A 22,026-nucleotide genomic window follows, 5' to 3' on the forward strand; every position below is an offset into this window, starting at 1 on the left:
TTGGGGTCGCGTTTGGCGATTGCTTTCCGTCTTATTTTGAACTTATAACTGCATCCCTTTTGCTACTTTGCATGGATATTAGTTTTTTTTTTTTTTAGATGAATAAATTGCAGTTATCTTTATTCATTTTTGGATTCATATGATACTTGCTGTGTATAGATGTCTTTTAACAGATTTTTGAAACCAAGTTTGGGGGCATGCTCTTGGAATTCACGAAGTGGCCTATTTTTGCACCGCCACTCAATTCCTCCTCAACTTGGTACTATTGTTCTTGTTGCACTATTCCTTTTTCATTATTTATCCTTTGTCTTCTCACATTGAGGACAATGTGACATTTAAGTTTGGGGGTGCATTGCATTTGTTGTATTTTTGAGATAACATAAATTTTTGCTTGCATGACCGTATCTTGATGCGTGTAAGTTAATAAAATTATTTTTGTTTAAGATTTTGTGTATAGAGGTAAATGATATTTTTGAAAATAAAGAAAAATTTGAAATGACCATGTTGATTCATATCGGTTTGTATAAATGCTTCAAGTATATTTTTGTCGAATTTCATATTCTTCTACGCTTCACATTGCACAGATGCACATCGGGAACCTAATTGGTAATTATGCAACCCAATTGACCATGATCATGACTCAGCGGATTTGAGGTGATGACCTTAATGAATGGATATCTTTGGCATGTTTTTATAAATATTTAAGTTAATTATCTAAAAAAGAAAAAGAAAAAAAGAAGAAGTAATCAATGACAATGACCAGTTTGAGTTCGTAGCCTTTCCAACTCAAGTTATTAAGCCCTAGGAGTGTCTTTACACTTAGCACCCTAAAGCCATCCGGTTTGGGAGTTGTTGGCCTAACACTTGTGACGAGTGCGTGCCGTCGTCGCAAACCCGAGAGTTTATATGCAATGTGGCCAAGTTTTACATTTAGAAATTGCCACTACTACCTTTCACTAAAAATATAGCTAGGGTGAGTAGGGATCATCCCAAGGGATTGAGTGTCTTACTAGGTTGAGGAATCAAGATTAGGGTTAGTAGGTCGAGTGATCAAAATAGTGGTTGGTTAGTTGAATTAAACTAGATGCAAATTAAATTAAAGTAAGCAATAATGCAATAGAGAGAATGAAAGAGAGAGAGAGATCTTAGGGTTTAGAGATCACCACTAAGCATAGCTTTTCTACACTTTTAATGAATGATTAATGAGGGGAAGGGCATGTATTGCAACAAAGTGTGTGCGTGTGATTGTTTCAACAAGCATGGATGACAAATTAAGCATATATTGTCTAAATAACATGGTGGATAGCACAACATATCAAATTAAGCCATTAATCCTTTCTTTAAGCTCACAATCCAAACACATCACAAGGTTAGAGATACATGTTACTTGTTTTTCATAAGTATCGAACATCAACAACAAGCATGGATTATCCTCCCATTTAACTACTACTCTACAACTAAGCTAATGATATGAAATTAAACTAAAGGAGAGGTACAATCCATTAAACAATGAGTATGAACCATCAAATAAATCACAAGAACATGACATTAAGCACTATGTCTTGACAATCTCTAAATCGATAGCATCAACACACATAAATATGCATCAATAACACAAGAAATAAAGACAAACACATGAACATCTATTCTAGCATACATAGACATATGGATAGAATGAAATAATCAATTCAAAACATTATACCACATAAATCATTGAATAAACAAGATCTATATATATAAAAGTGTTAAGACATAAATCACAATACAAATCCCCTCAAAAATACATAAATCAAGAAGTAGAAAGCATGCTTAGGGCTAACTCTAGCCCCAAGAGGATGTCTAGCCACTCATAGATGATATCCTCTAACCCTCAAGGGTAAGCTCCATGGAAGAAATCTGCTCCTTGGTTAATGAAGAGCCTCCAATGGTGTCTCTAGCCTCCTCCTCTTCTTTGCTTCCTCACTAAGAGTTCTCTAAGGTATGATATGATATGATGTGATACAATATGATATGATACAAAAAGTAATCCTTATCCTTATATTGGTAGGTCAAATGAAACCCAAAATGAGTTAGGGTCGTACAACAAATATTCCCCAATGATTGGATAAAGGACAACTTTTTGTGAGCTGGAAATTTAACTTTTTCACACTGGAGGAAGTTCGATTGATCGAACCTTGGACTTGGATCGATCGAACATGGCTGAGATCTATCGAACTGAAGTTGGATCGATCCTCAATGGTGGTGCCTTTTTAGATAAAAACAAATCTGAGATATTTTGAAGATATTTTTGGGAAAAGGACAAAAGTGGTTGGTAGGGTGGTACAACTGGATAAGATCAATCATTTGGATAAGGACAAGAATGTTCGATCGATCAGAGAAGGAAGTTGGATCGATCAAACTCTTAAGATCTTTGAACAGGGACAAACATGGCTCAGATCCATCTTGAAGTGCTGAGATCGATGAAAGTTGGATCGATCGAACTTTTCTTGAGATCGATCGAAGGTGCTAAAATTCCACCCTTTGCTTCCTTTTTGCTCTACTTTGCTCTTTTCTTTGATTCATCCCAGAATTGCTTCAATTATGCTCTTATTTGGCTGAGTTAGCTTATTTTGGGGATAAGTATCTGAAAATGGAAATAACTCAAAATCAATACAAAACGGTAAAATAAGATAGATAAAGGTTCTAGAATACCTAAGCTTAAGGGGTTTAAATACGCACTTTTCAGCGCTCATTACACCCTTAAACTTAAATATTGCTAGTCCTTAGCAATGAACTACAAGTAAAGGAATGAAATGAACAACTATACAACTATGAACTAGAAAACAATAAATGGATAACGCCATTTTCGTTTAGAACATGATTGCATTTAGCGTATGCAACAAGCCTTTTAAACCCCTAGGTTACCCCTAGTGGACGAGTGAAGTCTCGTGAGGGTTTCCAGAAATGATACCCATAAACATTAAGCTCATTATCACAAAAGAGGCACTAATATTGCAAACAAGCATTGGGAGAAAACTACTTCAAGTATGCAATTTTTCAACCATTTCCAAGTAATCTCCCAAAATTTCAACATCAAGTAAACAAGTATGGTCCTCTACACATCAAGAAAATGATCATGCAAATCAAAACAACTCTAGAATCCTTTTTGAGTGGACCGGCATCAAGTGTGTTGCTATCTTAGCCAACTAAAGAATTAATCACATCCTTACCCTCAAACTAGTACACAAATCTAGTACCGATCATCAAGACAAAATGTGGACCTTTTATTAAAGCTTTATTGTTCTAGGTCCATTTATTCTTTTCACACTTATTTTATTTTATTTTATTTTATTTATTTTTTATTTTTTTTAATATGATTAAAGATGGAAGTATAGTGTAATGTGTTGATCTATTAAGCTTTCTAGCGATTCATGAGGTCGAGCGTTAGGTCAATGACTCCCAAACAAAACAGCTTTAGGGTATTAGGCGTTCAAACACCCTTACGGACTTACAAGCTCAAATCAACTAGGCTATAAATCAAGACAACCTCTATCTAATCATTTCCCACTTCTCACCTTTTTGGGAGAAGTCCTCACTTTTTATTGCTTTTACAAATTTTTTTTTTTTTTTAAATTCAATTATTAACCTAGAGTTTGGGCCCTCCACCTTTCGGCGCGAGAATTTCTATGCTTGATGAGGCTAGAATCCCGGCTACTTCGTGAAAAAAGGGTTGTTATCCATCTTTATCGAGAATGAAAGTTTTCAATGCACTACTAGCCCAATTGGGATATAACCAATTCAATAATCAACAAAGCATGTACTCCACAAATGAATGCTAGTGTGCGCCTTTGCTAGTGTAGAATACTAAAGTGAATCTTAAAACAATCACAAAATCAAGATGATGTGGACCACAAATGTAAGCAAGATATCAATTTTTCGAAAAATTTACTCCTAAATAGCATCCATAAGGCATACAAGGAGTATTAAACTCTCAAGTCATGCAATTTTTAAATTCTAAGCAATATAGTCCTCAAAAGATTAAAATCATCACTCATCATGGACCATTCATAGAAAATCTCTCAAATACACAAGACATGCTCAAAATTTTAAATTTAAAAACAAACACTGCAAAGCATCTTAACCCCCAAACTTCAATGGCATAGTGTCCTCAATGTTCAAAGAGAACAAAAGGAAAGAGTATACCAGTGCAATGAAGGCAAAGAATGGCTGGGATAGAAGTATCCAAAGTGGGTGGCATAGCCCCCCCAAACTTAGGATTAACTGTGGTCCTGAAATTTGGCACTTGGATAAACTCATCAGATAACAAAAGGGATAATAATAGTGCACAGTGGTTATGCAAGTGTAAATGGAATAACAATTGAAAATTAGAGAGAGGTAAAAGGATGGTCCTGAAAATTTTGGGCAATACTCTCTCTCACTGAAGTCACTGGTGATGAGCACTGAAAAGTGCGCATTTAAACCCGTTAAGCTTAAGTATTCTAGTACCTTTATCTATCTTACTTTGCCGCTTTAGACTTATTACGTGTTATTTATATTTTCAGGCACTAATCCCAAAATTGAGCTAACTCAGCCAAATAAGAGCTTAATTGAAGTAATCCTAAGATAAACCAAAGGAGGGAGCAAAGTGTAGAAAGAAAGGAGTAAAAAGGAATCAAAGTTGTGCAGCTGAAAAGTTCGATCGATCCAACTTAGAGTTCGATCGATCGAACATTTATGATCGATCACAGTACTTCTCGATAGATCCAACCTTGGCCTTTGCTGAAATTCCAAGTTCGATCGATCCAACATCACCTTCGATGCTTTAAATCTTGATTATTTCATGGTTTGTATGGTTTAATGCTTCCAATTGACTATTCTATGCTACCCATATGTCTATGTATGCTAAAGTAGGATATTCGTGTGCTTATCTCTAGATTTAGTGTTTTTGATGCATGTCTATGTGTATTGATGCTATAGATCTAGAGATTATCAAGATGATATGCTTAATGAATGCTATTTTGGTTCATTTGATGGTTTATGCCTATTCTTGATGGCTTGTGCCTCTCTCCTAGTTTAGATAGCTTTATTTTCATGCTAGTAGTGTAGATTTAGTGTAGTGGTAGTATAATGTTAGATGGGAGGACAATCTACTCTTGATGTTTGATGTTCCATGCTTGTGAGTCCAAATGGCATATTCCTCTAATATTGTGTTGTATGTGGATTGTGAGCTTAATGAAGGATTAATGACTAGTTATGATATGTTGTATCTTTCACATGTGTTTAGAAAATTTATTCCTCTCCCAATAGATAAATTGTGGCCTCTCACATGATGTTTAAATAATGCATGTTTAACTAAGTCATCCTTATGGATTGCTTGGACTATGAGCTTAATGAAAGGTTCAATGACTTGATTTGATATTTTGTTCTCTTCACATGATGTCTAGACAATATATTCCTCTACCAATAGATGTATTGTGGCCTCACACATGTTGATTGAGACAATTTGCACTTGTTGAGTCACCCTTACCAATTGAATGTCTTTTACACACACAACATTGTTGCAACACATTCATTTCCCTCATTAGTCACTTGATTATGGTTTGGAATAGTATTGTTTGGTGGTGATCTCTACACCTCAAGACCTTTCCTTCTTACTTACTCTTTATCTTATTGCATTTTAATTAATTCTTTTCTAGAAGTAATCAACCAACCCAATTCTCTTTTGCAATCATTTGGTACGCTAGAGTCGAAGTTGAAATTCCAACACGTATAATCCCTTGGGACGATCCCTACTCACTCTTGCTACGTTAGTAGTAGTGTTGGTAGTGGTTTTTATAAATTTAAATTTGACATAAAAGGCTTTTCTTGAACCACACATTCACTACATTCAGTTTGGCGTATTACAAGCGACCTCGTCAGATTTTGGCGCCGTTGCCGGGGATTAACGGTTTTGTTGGAATTAAACTAGACAATAGTGTTCATTAGATTGCTTCTATTTTTATTTTATTTTCCATTGTATATTCTTTTCTCTTGATTCTCATTATTATTTGTTCAATTAGGTACTTGACTACAAGGAAGGCGAACTTTGGAACTTAAAGCAATCATTGGAGCTTAAAAGCTAAATTTGGAGTTGAAGTGCTAAAGGACCATTGTGACCAATTCTTGGCTCTCTTGTATTTTAATTGTTTCACTTCTTTGTATGCTTGTGATAGCCCTTGTTGAGGCTCATTTTATTGCTAAATTTTTGTCCAAGCATAGGCCCTTGTTGAGGCCAATTTTTTCTTGCATTTGGGTTTTAATTGTGAATGGAGAAATTGTTTGATCCAAGTTTGGGGGGGAATTACATCCCTTCACCTTATGCTCCTCAATCACATTTTAATCCTTATGAGATTGAGTCCAATTCATTTCATGCATCATCTTATTATGGACTTGATCACTCATTTAATCCTTCTTATGACTATTGCCCTCCACCCCCATTTTATGATGAATCAATTCCATCACCTTCTAAGTACTCACTCGGATTTGAAGAAAAAGTGTTAGCTTTACTTGATGTGCATATTTCACACACGTCACTTATTAATTCTCATTCTCAAGCTTTAGCCAACTTAGAAGCTCAAGTTGAGCAAATTGCAAGTACTCTTTCTCATCATTAGGAGGAGGAAGATGCAAATGAAAAAATGGCAAGAACTTCAATGTGTATAGATGAGGATGATGAGAGTGAGGAGAATGAAACAAGTGAGCTAATACCTAGCACTCTATCTTGTATAGAGGAGGAAGTGGCAAGTGAGTTAGTGGCTAATCCAATAGAACATAACATGATTAATGAGGACTTTCCTTGTTTTGATTATGATTTTATCTATGATATGGCTACTCTAGAGAGTGAGGAGATGTTGACCACACTTGAGGTAGGAGAGAAGGAGGAGGAACTTGTTGAAGAGGGCCTTCCTTCTATTATCTCTAATGACCCTCTTGAGGAATGTCTTTTGGAAATGTATAAAAATTGTGGTTTTGACTTTAAAAGCTCTAAAAATGAAATAAACTCTCTAATGGACTCCTTAGCTTACTTAGAAGGTGAGGAAATGGTAATTTATGAGGAGGAGAAGAGGGATGAAGAGATGGTGTTTCTTATTAATCCAAATGAGTCTTTGAAAGACAATGCCTCACCAATTATCAATATGGATGATCATTTGAATGTGTTTCAAGAACACAACAAAGAGGCAAGCCTAACCATGATTGATTTTGTTTTCAAGACCGTGGATGAAAGGAACAATATCATCTCTTTTATTTCTTTTCAAGTCATTCTTTTGGAGGATGATTTTATTGTCATAAGTGGGACATTAAATGAGAAAAGTGAAAAGAGGGTCAATAAGGATGTTTCATATCCAGTTTTTGATTCATTTGATTAGTGAGTTGACTTAACGTCTTGCTAGAGACGTTAAACACTAGAATTCGTAGAGTTTCACAACTCTATTCCTCCCTCATTTCTATCTTGCGAAGTCTAGATACTGTTTTTGTGGTTCATATACATTGGAAGGAACTGAGTAAGGGGTTGCATGAGCATTCAAGTCATTTTGAGCATTTAGGCATAATTTCGATCGATCTAAGTTTTGGTTCGATGGTTCGAACTTGTTCGATCGATCCAACTATGGACTCGATGGATCCAGATCTCATTTTGCACCCAACACTTAGAAAAATTTTGGACCTGTATCTAAATTCCAAAATGCATGCTCTCGGGACTTTTCAAAATTTTTCATGTTCGATAGATCGAATTCCAAGTTCGATCGATCCAAGGTTCCAACACATATCAACTCTTGAACCCTTAAACTTGTACATTCTTTATCCTCTTCGATCGATCGAAATCTTTCTTCGATCGATCGAAATTTGCATCTCATTAATTTAATTCCCTTTGATTTTTCAAAATTTATTCTAGAAAAAAAAAAAAAAATGCCATTAAGAGTGGAGACCTAAGTTCGATCGATCGAACTCCATCTTCGATCGATCGAACTCTGCATATCGTGTTTTTAAAAATATAACCGAGTTGGATCGATCACTTTGGATCGATCCAACTTCAAAAGGAAACCAAACCCTAGTCTCCCTCTTCTCTCAATCTCATCTCAATCCGGCCAACCTCTATTCCAATCATCTTCCCCATCTCCGGCGAGCCAATTCCGGCAAGGTAGAGCCTTATTTTCACCGCGGCTTCGCACCCTCTCTCTCATCTCATCCCTTTCGGTTTTGAGGTAAACCGCGAGCCATTTCTTGATTTAAAAGCTTAAATTGATGCATGTTATTGATTTTCTATGTCGAATTATGTTATAAATGTGTAAATCATCCATTTTGAAGCTTGAATTTCCTGTTACATGATATATATATACATATCCATTCGGCCGAACCAAATTGGGGATTGTGATGTGATTTGTGGAGTTTGGGGAGTGTTTGGGTGTTGAGGATGGGATGTTTGGTGTGTAGATGGGCCCACAAACACGTTTGTGTGGGCCCCGTGCTCTAGATCTCACAGATCTGCGACTTTTCAAATTTGGCATTCGCACAGTTCGATCGATCGAACTTGTTCTTCGATCGATCGAAGTAGTGAACTTCATTTCACTACCTTCGATCGATCCAATCTTGTGCACTTTCATGCTTCGATCGATCCAAGTGTTGGATTGATCCAATTCACTTCGATCGATCTAACTTTTGAACATTTTTCATTTCGATCGATCGAAATTTTCTGTGATCGATCGAACTTAAAGTTCGATCGATCGAACTTTCACAGATCTCACATACACACTCCATTCATCTTGTGTCGTCTTCATGCTATCTTTATATGCACAATGCCTGTGATATTCCACATTAGATGCATTTCATACCTACATTGCTTAGCATGATTCACATATCATCATCATCATAGATTCATGTCATCCATATTTTGTCTATCTTATTTGACATACATGTTTCTATTATGCACTTAAATTCTTATATATCTGGCACTGACTTATATTGAAATTTTCTTGTCTTTTTACAGATCATGCCTCCGCGATACAAGAGTACAGCCAGGAGATCTTCGGGGCCACAGCGACCCCGCAGACATATACGGCCCAGGATAGAGATGGTTGCAGAGCCATCTCATGCTCAGGAGGAGCCCGCACAGGCTACTCCCCCTCAGTCCCCATCCCACGAGGCTGAGGAGGGAGCTGACCACATGCCATCTACATCCCAGGCTCCTCCAGCCTTCACACCATCACCTTCTCCTATGCGCCATCAGGCAGATGCAGCCGCCATGCCATCACCGCAGCCACCTCTACCGGCTCAGCGCCGTGACCAGTTGCTGCCGAGATATGCAGCCATGACCGTGGCTCAGGAGTCGTACTTCGATACTGCGTACTTCTCCGAGTCTATCCTGACCCGGTCTGGCTATCAGGATATCATGCAGCAGGGCCTTTCAGCCATCTTTGCCCCAGTCACCGGCCTTGTATACCCGCGACTGGTGCGGTTATTCTTTCAGCATCTCTGGCCCTCGCCACGATCTACCGCATAGATGATCACTACACTGGACGGCCATGAGATTGTCATCACAGTTGACACTCTGGCCCGTGTTTGCCGGTGCCCACATCGGTGTCCACCTGAGCTTGCAGACATATACCCGAGGCTGCATAGGCCTTCATTTTCTGACATGGCTGTCTCCTTGACAGGCCATCATGCCGGTGGTCAGACATTCGCCACCAGGATTTTCTTGCCTGACGACCTCTGGTTCATTGACACAGTTCTTTTCCAGAACATTTACATGGCGGGCCACAAGATCCAGAGGCGTCATGACTACTTGACAGCTCTTTACGCTTTTTACACGGGCTGCTGGGTATCTATCCCAGTCCTCATTTGGAGCGTGATGAGGTTGTTGTATGATTCTTTCATTTCCAGGAAGGACCCTAAGCGGTCCAAGGTCCTGCCCTTCGGACACCTCATCACGCAGATCATTCTTGACCAGCGTTACAGAGTGCCCCCAGATGAGGAGCCCCTTGCACGGTCCAGTTTCTATAGGAGGAGCGACTGGAATAAGAGCTACAATGCTCTTATTCGGAGTCTTTAGGAGCCAGCTGTAGAGGCAGCAGCTGAACTAGAGGAGGAGGAGGCAGCCCAGGCACAGCCGGCACCTCCAGCAGCAGCAGATATCACAGCGGACGACGCACCGGTCGGTCCGGCTACCGATCGCATGGACATTGACCTGGAGTGACCTGCGGAGGAGTATGCCGATGCTGCAAATGATGCTGATGCCGATGATACCAGTGATCGAGCCGCTGCTCAGGAGCGAGTTCGGGAGTCTTCTTCAGAGGCATCTCTGCCTGAGTCTCCAGTTCCCACTCCCGGATTCGGAGCACGCTTGCAGACACTGGAGGAGGACGTAGCAGCCATGCGAGCTGACATCACTGCCCACCGAGCTGAGTTCACCTCTTTCAGGGCAGATGTCATGGCTTGCTTTGCCGATCTTTCCAGCCGACTCCCTGCACCTGCACCTCCAGCCACTGCAGATCTTCACGATCAGGCCTCCTGAGACTCCACTTCCAGTTCTTCTATGCTTTCATTTATTTTATTCTGGATCTGTATTATACTGTCACTGTTACTGTATTATACTTTGCGGCTGGTCTGTCGGCTTTATTATTTTATTGATGTACCTGCACTTTATATTCTCTATATATTGCTTTTTGATTATGGATGTCTCTTAGTATCTCATATTTGTATGTTTGACTCCATCAGGTACACCACAGTGACTTCAGTAAGAGAGTGCTGCCCAATTTTTCAGGACCACTCTTACACCTCTCTCTCTATTCTCTATTTATCCCATTTTACACTTGCATGTCCACTGTGCACTGATTATCCTATCTTGTTATCTAATGAGTTTATCCGAGTGCAAACTTTTCAGGACCACAGTTTATCCCAAGTTTGGGGGGGCCATGCCACCCACTTTGGATACTTCTATCCCGATCATTCATGTCTAAAGCACTGGTATACTCTTTCCTTTGTTCTCTTCACACATTGAGGACAATGTGCAGTTTAAGTTTGGGGGTATTGGTGTATGTTTCAGTGTTACTTTAAAATTCAAATTTTGAGCATGTCTTGTGTATTTGAGGGATATTTCTATACTTGGTCCATTTCTAGCTATGATTTTGATCTTTTGAGGACTATATTGCTTAAAATTTAAAAATTGCTTGACTTGAGAGTCCAATACTCCTTGTATGCCTTTAGGATGCCATTTAGGAGTAAATTTTTCAAAAGATTGATATCTTGCTTGCATTTGTGGTCTACATCATCCTGATTTTGTGATTGTTTTGAGATTCATTCTAGGATTCTACACTAGCACCGGCGCACGCTAGCATTCAATTGTGGGGTACATGCTTTGTTGATTATTGAATTGGTTATATCCCAATTGGGCTAGTAGTGCATTGAAAGCTTTCATTCTTGATAAAGGTGGATAACAACCCCTTTTCATTGAGTAGCCGGGATTCTTGCCTCATTAAGCAGTGAACTTCTCGCGCCGAAAGATGGAGGGCCCAAACTCTAGGTTAATAATTGAATTGAAAAAAAAAAAAGAAAAAAAAGAAAAAAAAAAGTTGCAAAAGCAATAAAAGTGAGGACTTCTCCAAAAAGGTGAGAAGTAGGAAATGATTAGATGGTTGTTGTCTTAATTTGTAGCCTGGTTGATTTGAGTTTGTAAGTCCGTTGGGGTGTCTTAACACCTAATGCCCTAAAGCCATTTGGTTTGGGAGTCATTGACCTAAAGCTCGCTATATGAATCTTCTAGAAAGCTTAAGAGATCAACACATTGCACAATACTTCCATCTTTGATCCTTAATAAATAAATAAATAAATAAAATAGAGTGAAAAGAATAAGCGCACCTAGAACAAAAAAGCTTTAATAAAAGGTCCACTCTCTTATCTTGATGATCGGTACTAGATTTGTGTGCTAGTTTGAGGGTAAGGATGTGATTACTTCTCTAGTTAGCTAAGATAGCAACACACTTGATGCCGGACCTCTCACATGGATTCTAGACTTGTTTCGATTTTCATGATCATTTTCTTGATGTGTGGAGGACCATGCTTGCTTGTTTGATGTTGAGATTTTGGGAGATTGCTTGGAAACGGTTGAAAAATTGCATACTTGAGGTAGTTTTCTCCCAATGCTTGTTTGCAATATTGGTGCCTCTTTTGAAAGAATGAGCTTAATGTTTGTGGGTACCATTTCTGGAAACCCTCACGAGACTTTACTCGTCCACTAGGGGTAACCTAGGGGTTTAATAGGCTTGTTGCATATGCTAAATGCAATCGTTTTCCCTGCGAAAATGGTGTTATCATTTTACTTGCTTTCCAGTTTATACTTGTTTAGTTGTTCATTTCATTCCTTTACTTCTTAGTTCATTGCTAGGGACTAGCAATATTTAAGTTTGGGGGTGTGATGAGCACTGAAAAGTGCGCATTTAAACCCGTTAAGCTTAAGCATTCTAGTACCTTTATCTATCTTACTTTGCCGCTTTAGACTTATTACGTGTTATTTATATTTTCAGGCACTAATCCCAAAATTGAGCTAACTCAGCCAAATAAGAGCTTAATTGAAGCAATCTTGAGATAAACCAAAGGAGGGAGCAAAGTGGAGAAAGAAAGGAGCAAAAAGGAATCAGAGTTGTGTAGCTGAAAAGTTCGATCGATCCAACTTAGAGTTCGATCGATCGAACATTTATGATCGATCACAGTACTTCTCGATAGATCCAACCTTGGCCTTTGCTGAAATTCCAAGTTCGATCGATCCAACATCACCTTCGATCGATCGAACCCTATTTTGTCCTATTCAAATGATTGATCTTATCCACAGCTGTACGCCTACCAACCACTTTTGTCCTTTTCCCCATAAATATCTTCGAAATATCTCAGCCTTGTCCTTATCCGGAGGAGTCAGACCACTTCGATCGATCCAAGATGCAGTTCGATCGATTGAACCCATCTTCGATCGATCCAAGTTAAGGTTCGATCGATCGAACTTCCTCTAGCGAGAAAAAGTTAAAGTCCAGCTCATTTATTCCGTCCTTTACCCAATCATTGGAGAATATGCCTTGCACGACCACAGCTCATCATAGGGTGTATTTGACCTACCTATATAAGGAATATGATACACTTTTTGGGGGGGAGTCTAGAGTCTCTTGTCACACATTGAAAATCATCTTGGAGGTTATTCTTGGAGAGGAGGAAGGAGGGAAGCTAGAGCACCATTGGAGGAGATCTTCACCAACAAGGAGCAGCCATGGAGTTAGCCTTTGAGGGTTGGATCATCACTACCATGAGTGTCTAGACATCCTCTTGGGGCTAGAGTTAGCCCCAAGCATGCTTTCTATACTCTAATCTTGTGTATTATTGAGGGATTAGTGTTGTATGATACATCTTGATATTCATGTATATATAAATCTTGATTATTTCATGGTTTGTATGGTTTAATGCTTCCAATTGACTATCCTATGCTACCCATATGTCTATGTATGCTAAAGTAGGATATTCGTGTGCTTATCTCTAGATTTAGTGTTTTTGATGCATGTCTATGTGTATTGATGCTATAGATCTAGAGATTATCAAGATGATATGCTTAATGAATGCTATTTTGGTTCATTTGATGGTTTATGCCTATTCTTGATGGCTTGTGCCTCTCCCCTAGTCTAGATAGCTTTATTTTCATGCTAGTAGTGTAGATTTAGTGTAGTGGTAGTATAATGTTAGATGGGAGGACAATCTACTCTTGATGTTTGATGTTCCATGCTTGTGAGTCCAAATGGCATATTCCTCTAATATTGTGTTGTATGTGGATTGTGAGCTTAATGAAGGATTAATGACTAGTTATGATATGTTGTATCTTTCACATGTGTTTAGACAATTTATTCCTCTCCCAATAGATAAATTGTGGCCTCTCACATGATGTTTAAATAATGCATGTTTAACTAAGTCATCCTTATGGATTGCTTGGACTATGAGCTTAATGAAAGGTTCAATGACTTGATTTGATATTTTGTTCTCTTCACATGATGTCTAGACAATATATTCCTCTACCAATAGATGTATTGTGGCCTCACACATGTTGATTGAGACAATTTGCACTTGTTGAGTCACCCTTACCAATTGAATGTCTTTTACACACACAACATTGTTGCAACACATTCATTTCCCTCATTAGTCACTTGATTATGGTTTGGAATAGTATTGTTTGGTGGTGATCTCTACACCCCAAGACCTTTCCTTCTTACTTACTCTTTATCTTATTGCATTTTAATTAATTCTTTTCTAGAAGTAATCAACCAACCCAATTCTCTTTTGCAATCATTTGGTACGCTAGAGTCGAAGTTGAAATTCCAACACGTATAATCCCTTGGGACGATCCCTACTCACTCTTGCTACGTTAGTAGTAGTGTTGGTAGTGGTTTTTATAAATTTAAATTTGACATAAAAGGCTTTTCTTGAACCACACATTCACTACATTCAGTTTGGCGTATTATAAGCGACCTCGTCAACTGGGATGCACCTGATGGAGTCAAACAGATAGCAATAAGAATATAAAAATATGACATCCATACAGAAAACATATATAAATAAAATATAGTACATCCAGTATCAGAGCCGACAGACACGACTGCAAAAATAGTATAATAGTATCAAAAATATGATGAGATCACAGATATATGAGATGATAGGGTAAAAGGGATAGAAAGATCAAGAAGAAGAGGTAGGTCGGGCAGGTCGCGCTCTGTGGATGTCTCTGGATAGATCTCTGAATGTAGTCATGACATCTGTATGGAGGGTAGCAATATCAGCTCTAATGGAGATAGCATCCTCTCAGAGAGAGATAGTTTCGGCGCAGATAGATACAACAGCATCCTCCAAAGCCTGGAGTCGCTCTCCAAAGCCGGGTGTCTGTGTTGGAGCCTCAGGTGTGGCTGAATCGGGAGAATGATGATCCTGAGCCTAGTCCGCATCGTGAATAGGTGACCCAACTAGAGAGGGCTGCTCTGCGTCCTCAGCAGGCTGCTTTAAATCAATATCCATATGTATGGTATCCTGATCGACTGCTGCGTCGTCCGCTGCCGGGTCTGCTGCTGCTGTTGCCTCCTCAGCCTCTAACTACTCTGCAGCCTCCACTGCGTTATCCTGTAATCTCTTGATAATGGCATTGTAGCTCTTATCCCAGTCCTTCTTCAGGATGTGACAGGCTCCTCTCTCAGGGTGCTTCCGAGGATGGAAAGGATAGCTCTGGTCTAGCAAGATCTGGGTGATAAGGTGGCCAAATGGGAGAGACTTAGCCCTTTTGGGCCTCTCTTTGCTGATGTGCTCATCGTAGAGCTTCTTTATCATGCTCCAGATGAATGTAAGGATAGACAGCCAATGCCCTATATAGAAAGCGTACAGAGCTGTTAAGTAATCGCCTCTCCGCTGAATTTTTTGGCCGGCCATGAAGACGTTGCGGAACAAGACTGAGTCAAAGAACCACAAGTCATTTGGCAAATAGGTGCGGGTGGCGAAGGTCTCGTCATCGACATAATGACCTGTGAGAAAAATGGCCATATCTGCATATGAAGGCCTGTATAGCCTGTGATATATCTCCTGTAGCTCTGGAGGGCAGTCATGTGGACAATGGCATGATCTAGATAAGGTGTCCACAGTAATAGAAATTAGATGGCCATCAATGGAGGTCCTCAGCTCTGCTGTGTTACGCGGGGCAGGCCGGAGGTTCTGGAAGAACATCCGTACTAGCCTCGGGTACATCGGGTATGTGGCAGGGGCAAGAATGGCTGCAAGGCCCCTCCGTAGTTTATTATCATAAGCGGATCAAGTAAGTACTGACCAGAAGAAGAAATATGTGTTGAAAACTGACTCATGCACCACTGGAAGGCGTGAGTATCTGTGTAATGGCTGGTCTAACTCCCGGGCTGGCTGAGCTGGCTGTGGTGGTGGAGATGGTATATACTCAGCCTCAGCGTCACCGTGTGAAGGAGATGCACCAGCATTAGAATGTAATCTGCTGTCAGAATGGGGAGACTGTGTAGGCTCAGTTGGCTCCTCTTGTATGGGGTCCTGGGCATGGGATGGACCGACTTCGTCACCTAAACACGGCCTGCCCTGGCGGTGATAGTGTTCGCGGGCTACAATCTTGACCCGAGCCATGGCTTAAAAAATAATTGAAAACTTGCAATTGAAGTCAGTGCCAGAATAAAGCATTTAAAGCACAAAATAGAATCATATATGTCAAGTAAGATAGATAAAACAGATAAATGACATGAATCTATGGAAGTGACAGGATGTGAACATGCTAAGCAGTATAAGTGTAAAATGCATCTAATGTGGAAAATCACAGGCATTGGGCATGAATGAGATAGCATGGACACAAGATAAGATGCATGGAATGTGTATATGAAATCTGTGAAGTTCGATCGATCACAAAAAATGTGAGATCGATCTCTCATTATCAATCTGAGAAATTAAGTAACTAAGTTCGATCGATCTCACTCGATCAATCTGAGAAATATGTTCGATCGATCGAACTCTGTGAAGAACGTGGACAGTCACAGATCTGTGTCGTGGATGGCGTGGGGCCTTCACGAACATAGTTGTGGGCCCATCAACACACAAATCATCAATCCGATTCACTTAACGAGGCCCATACTCCCAAAATCAAATCGAAAATACAAAATCTAATAAAATATATATACACATATATACATATATATACAAAGTGAGTCAAAGCTTCATCAATGGAGGTTTTCATCATCAAAATAGCATGGATCTAACATTTAAAGCATGGCTACATTAAATCGAAGCTTGAAATCACAAAAGAGATTCGGATCTTACCAAAAATGAGAGAAAAGGGATGAGGTGAAGATGAATGAGATCCGAGATCCAAGAGGAGAGAGAGTGATTTGGGATGAGATGAAGCTCGCCGGAGGTCTCGCCGGAGATGGAGAAGATGGGTGCAGCGGCGACGAGGGATATGGTTTGGAAGAGGGTTAGATAGATCTTTGAAATCGATCTTAAAACCTTCAGTTTCATTTTTTTAAAACTTTCCCGAATCAGTTTGATCGATCAAACTGAGACCTCAGATCGATCGAACTGACATGATCTCTCTTTGAATTTTTTTTTTTTTTGGAAGAATTAAAATAAAATAAAATCTTTTTGAGATTTTTTGGAAAATAAAATAAAATAAAAATATTTTTGGAATTTTAAAAATTAAAAAGTCAAAACAATGTCAAAGCAATGAGATGAAAAACAGAGATCGATCTGAACAAAATGTTCGATCGATCTGACAGAGAGCTAAAATATGCAGGTTTTTGGGTTCAGAAATTTTTCTAAGTGTTGGAACTCAAGATCGATCGAACTTGAAGTTTGGATCGATCTAAGAACTTATGATCGATCTGAGAACACGTTCGAACGATGGGACAGAGAGGTGATTTGGATGCAGGTGGGTGTAGGTCAAAAAATTTCTAAGTGTTGGATGCAGGTCAAAGTTCGATAGATCGAACTCTTATTTGAGATCGATCGAACTTATGCAAAATACTCAATTTCAACATAGAAGTGCATGCAGTTCTAATCACAGTTCCTAGCAATGCATATGAACTAAAAACAAGTATCTAGACTTCGCAAGAAATGAAATTAAAGATAGAAATTTAGGGAGGAACAGGGTTTTGACACCCTACGAAATGTCTTGCTAGTCATTAATGTCTCTAGTAAGAGGTTGGGCTCTTTTAACCCGGATCAAACATCTTGTAGTGCATCCCCTCCTCAATGGGTTGATAGGTACTTTGGACTCCACCCAACAAATGGTTTTTTAAGGAACTTGTTCGATTAAGCTCAAAAGATGTTTTTGGTCCTTGGTTAAAACAATCTTTAGGCTTCCACACCCTTTCAAAACAAGATTTTGAAACAACTTTCTTTCGTTTCAAGGTTGAATATGGACTTTTTGAAACCTTGGTCTCACACAAAAACTCAATTCCTTCACTTTTAAGGTTATGACATTTTTCTACAACATTAATCTCTTCATGCTTGTCAAATGAATTGGGGGTTGGATTGAAAATATTAAACTTTACCTTCATATGGCTAAATGAGATCTTCATTATCCCCGTTCTACAATTAATGTTGGCATTCGCGGTTGCCAAGAAAGGACGGCCAAGGATAACGGGAATTTGGCTCTTAGGATTTAGGACCGGTTCCGTGTCAATGACAATGAAATCAACGGGAAAGAAGAATTTGTTAATTTTAATCAAGACATCCTCAATGATACCCCTAGGCTTTTTGATTGATCGGTCGATAAGTTGTAAAACCACTGACGTCGGTTTCAAGTCTCCTAAGCCTAATTTGACATATACCAAGTATAGAAGAAGATTAACACTTGCTCCTAGGTCAAGAGAGCCCGATTAATGATATGGTCACCAATGATGCATGAAGTAGTAGGTGAACCGAGGTCCTTAAACTTGGGGAGAGTATTTTGCTGCAAAATTAAGCTCACTTGCTCGGTTAAGACCACTTTTCTAGGTGCTTGGCTTTTGTTCTTCCGCTTTTGGGTGCACAAGTCCTTCAAGAATTTGGCATAAGCCGGAATTTGCTTGATTGCATCTAAAAGTGGAAGATTGACTTTCACTTGCCTAAACACGTCCATGATTTCATTGACTTTGGCCTTTTGTTTGTCATTTGAAATGGATCCTTTTAAGGCATCCGGAAATGGAGCTTTTGGTTCAAAAACCTTTTTAGAATTTTTCTTTGAAGTCTCTTCAACACAAGAAGTTTTCAAATCATTTTGCACATCTTTCTTTTCAAAATCACTTTTCAACACATTCTCATTTATATGGTTATGCACATGCAATGAAGGAGGAATATGATATGAAACATGATGGGTGTCAACTTGTGGTTGCACCGGTTCACTCTCTTCATTGGACATACCCATTTGGTTGTCCATAACCTTTCCACTTCTTAAGGTAGTCACCGCATTGACATGCTCTATTGTGTGACCTTTCGATGAGGAATGAGTCTCCACAACACATTGTTGCTTTTGTGGGGTATTCAAAGGTATTTTTCCTTTATCTCTAGCATTTAAAGTGCTAGCTATTTGCCCTACTTGGGTTTCTAGCTTTGCAATGGATTGAGAGTGAGAATGAAGCAATTGTGTATTTGCCTCTAAAGTGCCCAAAGCGGTCAAAACTTTCTCTTCAAAAGTGGGACTTCTAACATTTCCTTGAGAATATGATTGATTGGGAAAATGAGAATTTAAAAATTGGTTTCCTTATGATTGGTATGATGATCTAAAATCTTGGGAACCTTGGCCTTGTAGTGGAGGTGGAATGTATTTTCCTTGAAAACCACATTTGGAAGGGTTTGAGCCCTCCCCTTGGTTTTTCTAAGAGAAATTCGGGTGATTCCTCCAACTAGGATTGTAATGATTTCCATAAGGATTGTTCATTTGATTAGTAAAAACAACATTTGCTTGTTTATGATGCTCACTTTGCACATGTCCATGGGGACAATTGGAAGCAGAATGTAAAACACTTGAATAAGTCATACATGTCTCATTAGATGCATGATGCGAATGGTTAGGGAAAGAAGAAACTTGATTCGCTGAGTTTTGGTTGATCAATCCTTTGAGATAATGATTTCAATTCGGCGGTAATTTCATTGGAGTGGTCGACTTGATATAAGCCAACACTCTTCCTACCACTAGAATTTCTACCATTCTTCGAAGATAAAGTACGATGCAAAGAATTTTCACTCATGCTCTCATAAAGACGCCACACGTCATCCTCATGCCTATCAATGTAAGAGCCACCCATGGAAGCATCAACCATGCCTTTGTAATTGTTCGATAAGCTTTCAAAGAAATATTGAACTAATTGCCATTTGGGCATGTCATGACGTGGACACTTCCTAAGAAATTCATTAAAGCGTTCCCATGCCTCATGAAATGTTTCTCCATCCTCATGTGAAAATTCTCGAATTGAGGTTCTCATGGCATTGGTCTTAGAAACCGGATAGTACTTCTTCAAGAATTCTTGTTGCATTTTCGCCTAAGAAAGTTATTGAAAAAGGCTTAAGATTATTAAACCAATATTTTGCCTTATCTTTAAGGGTGAATGGAAAAAGTTTAAGCCTTAAGACCTCTTCCGGCATGTCCGTGTATTTTACGGTGGAACATACTTTAAGAAACTCATCCAAATACTTGTAAGGTTCTTAACTTGGAAGTCCATGATAATTAGGAAGCATCTGAATGGTTTGTGGCTTGATTTTATAGTGGTGTGCTCTAAATGGTGGCAATTGAATGCATGTGGGTGCATTATATTCATTAGGCACATAGTGATCTTTTAAAGCAAGGGGATGATTAGCAATTGGAGGTGCAACATGGGCACCTTGGTTGCCTTGAATGATGGAAGGTGGTGGAGCATAGATTGGCCTTGGCATTCCTAATGGAACTTGGCCTTATTGTTGTGGTGGATGAACATATGGCCTTGGCATGCCTAATGGAACTTGGATGTTATCATGATGCATATTTGGGTGTAGGATACCTTGTTGGTCTATGTGACCAAGGTCCTCTACATGGTCCTTATTGTGTCCTTCCATTGATGAAATGGATTGACTAGAACTACCTCTTCCCCTAGAATTTCGAACAATGGATTCAAGATGAAAATTTAAAGGGACAAGATTGGGTTTCAATGATCTACGACCATGCATGCACAATGCAACACAACAAGCAATAACAACAAACACTTCACCTTCACAACAAATCAACAATTAACAACCTTCCTCCATATACAATGTTCTTATACTCCCATGCTTTAACAATATGCAAGAAAAGTAAATTGCCTCCACGCGGGCTCACGATATCTAAGAATTGAATTACAAGCCTCCAAGCGGGCCGACGATTTAACTAAGGAATGAGTAAAGAAAATCTCACAAAGGTCTTTTAGCACTTCAACTCCAAATTTATAGCTTAGCTTAGCAATTTTTATATTTTAACATTTTTCCTTGCTTGCTTAGCTCTTTTGCTTGGAATATCCTTTGCTTGCTTCCTAACTCAATGCTCTTTGTCAATCAAGAACAAACACAATAAGTAACAAAAATTGAAAACAAAGTAAAAACACGATCAAAACAGTTCTAATTCCTAATTGATTCCACAAATACGACGTTGCCAATCAATCAATCCTCGGCAACGGTACCAAAAACTTGACGAGTGCGTGCTTTCGCCGCAAACCCGAGAGTTTATATGTAATGTGGCCAAGTTTTACATTTAGAAATTGTCACTACTACATTTCACTAAAAATATAGCTAAGGTGAGTTGGGATCATCCCAAGGGATTGAGTGTCGTACTAGGTTGAGGAATCAAGATTAGGGTTAGTAGGTCGAGTGATCAAAATAGTGGTTGGTTGGTTGAATTAAACTAGATGCAAATTAAATTAAAGTAAGCGATAATGCAATAGAGAGAATGAAAGAGAGAGAGAGATCTTGGGGTTTAGAGATCACCACTAAGCATAGCTTTTCTACACCTTTAATGAATGATTAATTAGGGGAAGGGCATATATTGTAACAAAGTGTGTGTGTGTGGTTGTTTCAATAAGCATGGATGACAAATTAAGCATATATTGTCTAAAAAATATGGTTGATAGCACAACATATCAAATTAAGCCATTAATCCTTTCTTTAAGCTCACAATCCAAACACATCACAGGGTTAGAGATACATGTTACTTGCTTTCCATAAGTATGGAACATCAACAACAAGCATGGCTTGTCCTCCCATTTAACAACTACTCTATAATTAAGCTAATGACTTGAAATTAAACTAATTAAACTAAAGGAGAGGTACAATCCATCAAGCAATGAGTATGAACCATCAAATAAACCACAAGAACATGACATTAAGCACTATGTCTTGACAATCTCTAAATCTGTAGCATCAACACACATAGACATGCATCAATAACACAAGAAATAGAGACAAACACATGAACATCTATTCTAGCATACATAGACATATGGATAGAATGAAATA

At 38.9% G+C, this 22,026-nt stretch overlaps 1 pseudogene; it reads left to right on the forward strand.

The window, feature by feature from the left end:
* Positions 1–19,887: 19,887 nt before the first annotated feature.
* Positions 19,888–19,986, forward strand: LOC132267785 (small nucleolar RNA R71; annotated as a pseudogene).
* The last annotated feature ends 2,040 nt before the right edge of the window (positions 19,987–22,026 follow it).

This window comes from Cornus florida, unplaced genomic scaffold, assembly GCF_030987335.1.
Source record: "Cornus florida cultivar Cherokee Brave unplaced genomic scaffold, ASM3098733v1 CherokeeBrave_3.0.0_Hap2_Chr07, whole genome shotgun sequence".
NCBI classification, from domain to species: domain Eukaryota; kingdom Viridiplantae; phylum Streptophyta; class Magnoliopsida; order Cornales; family Cornaceae; genus Cornus; species Cornus florida.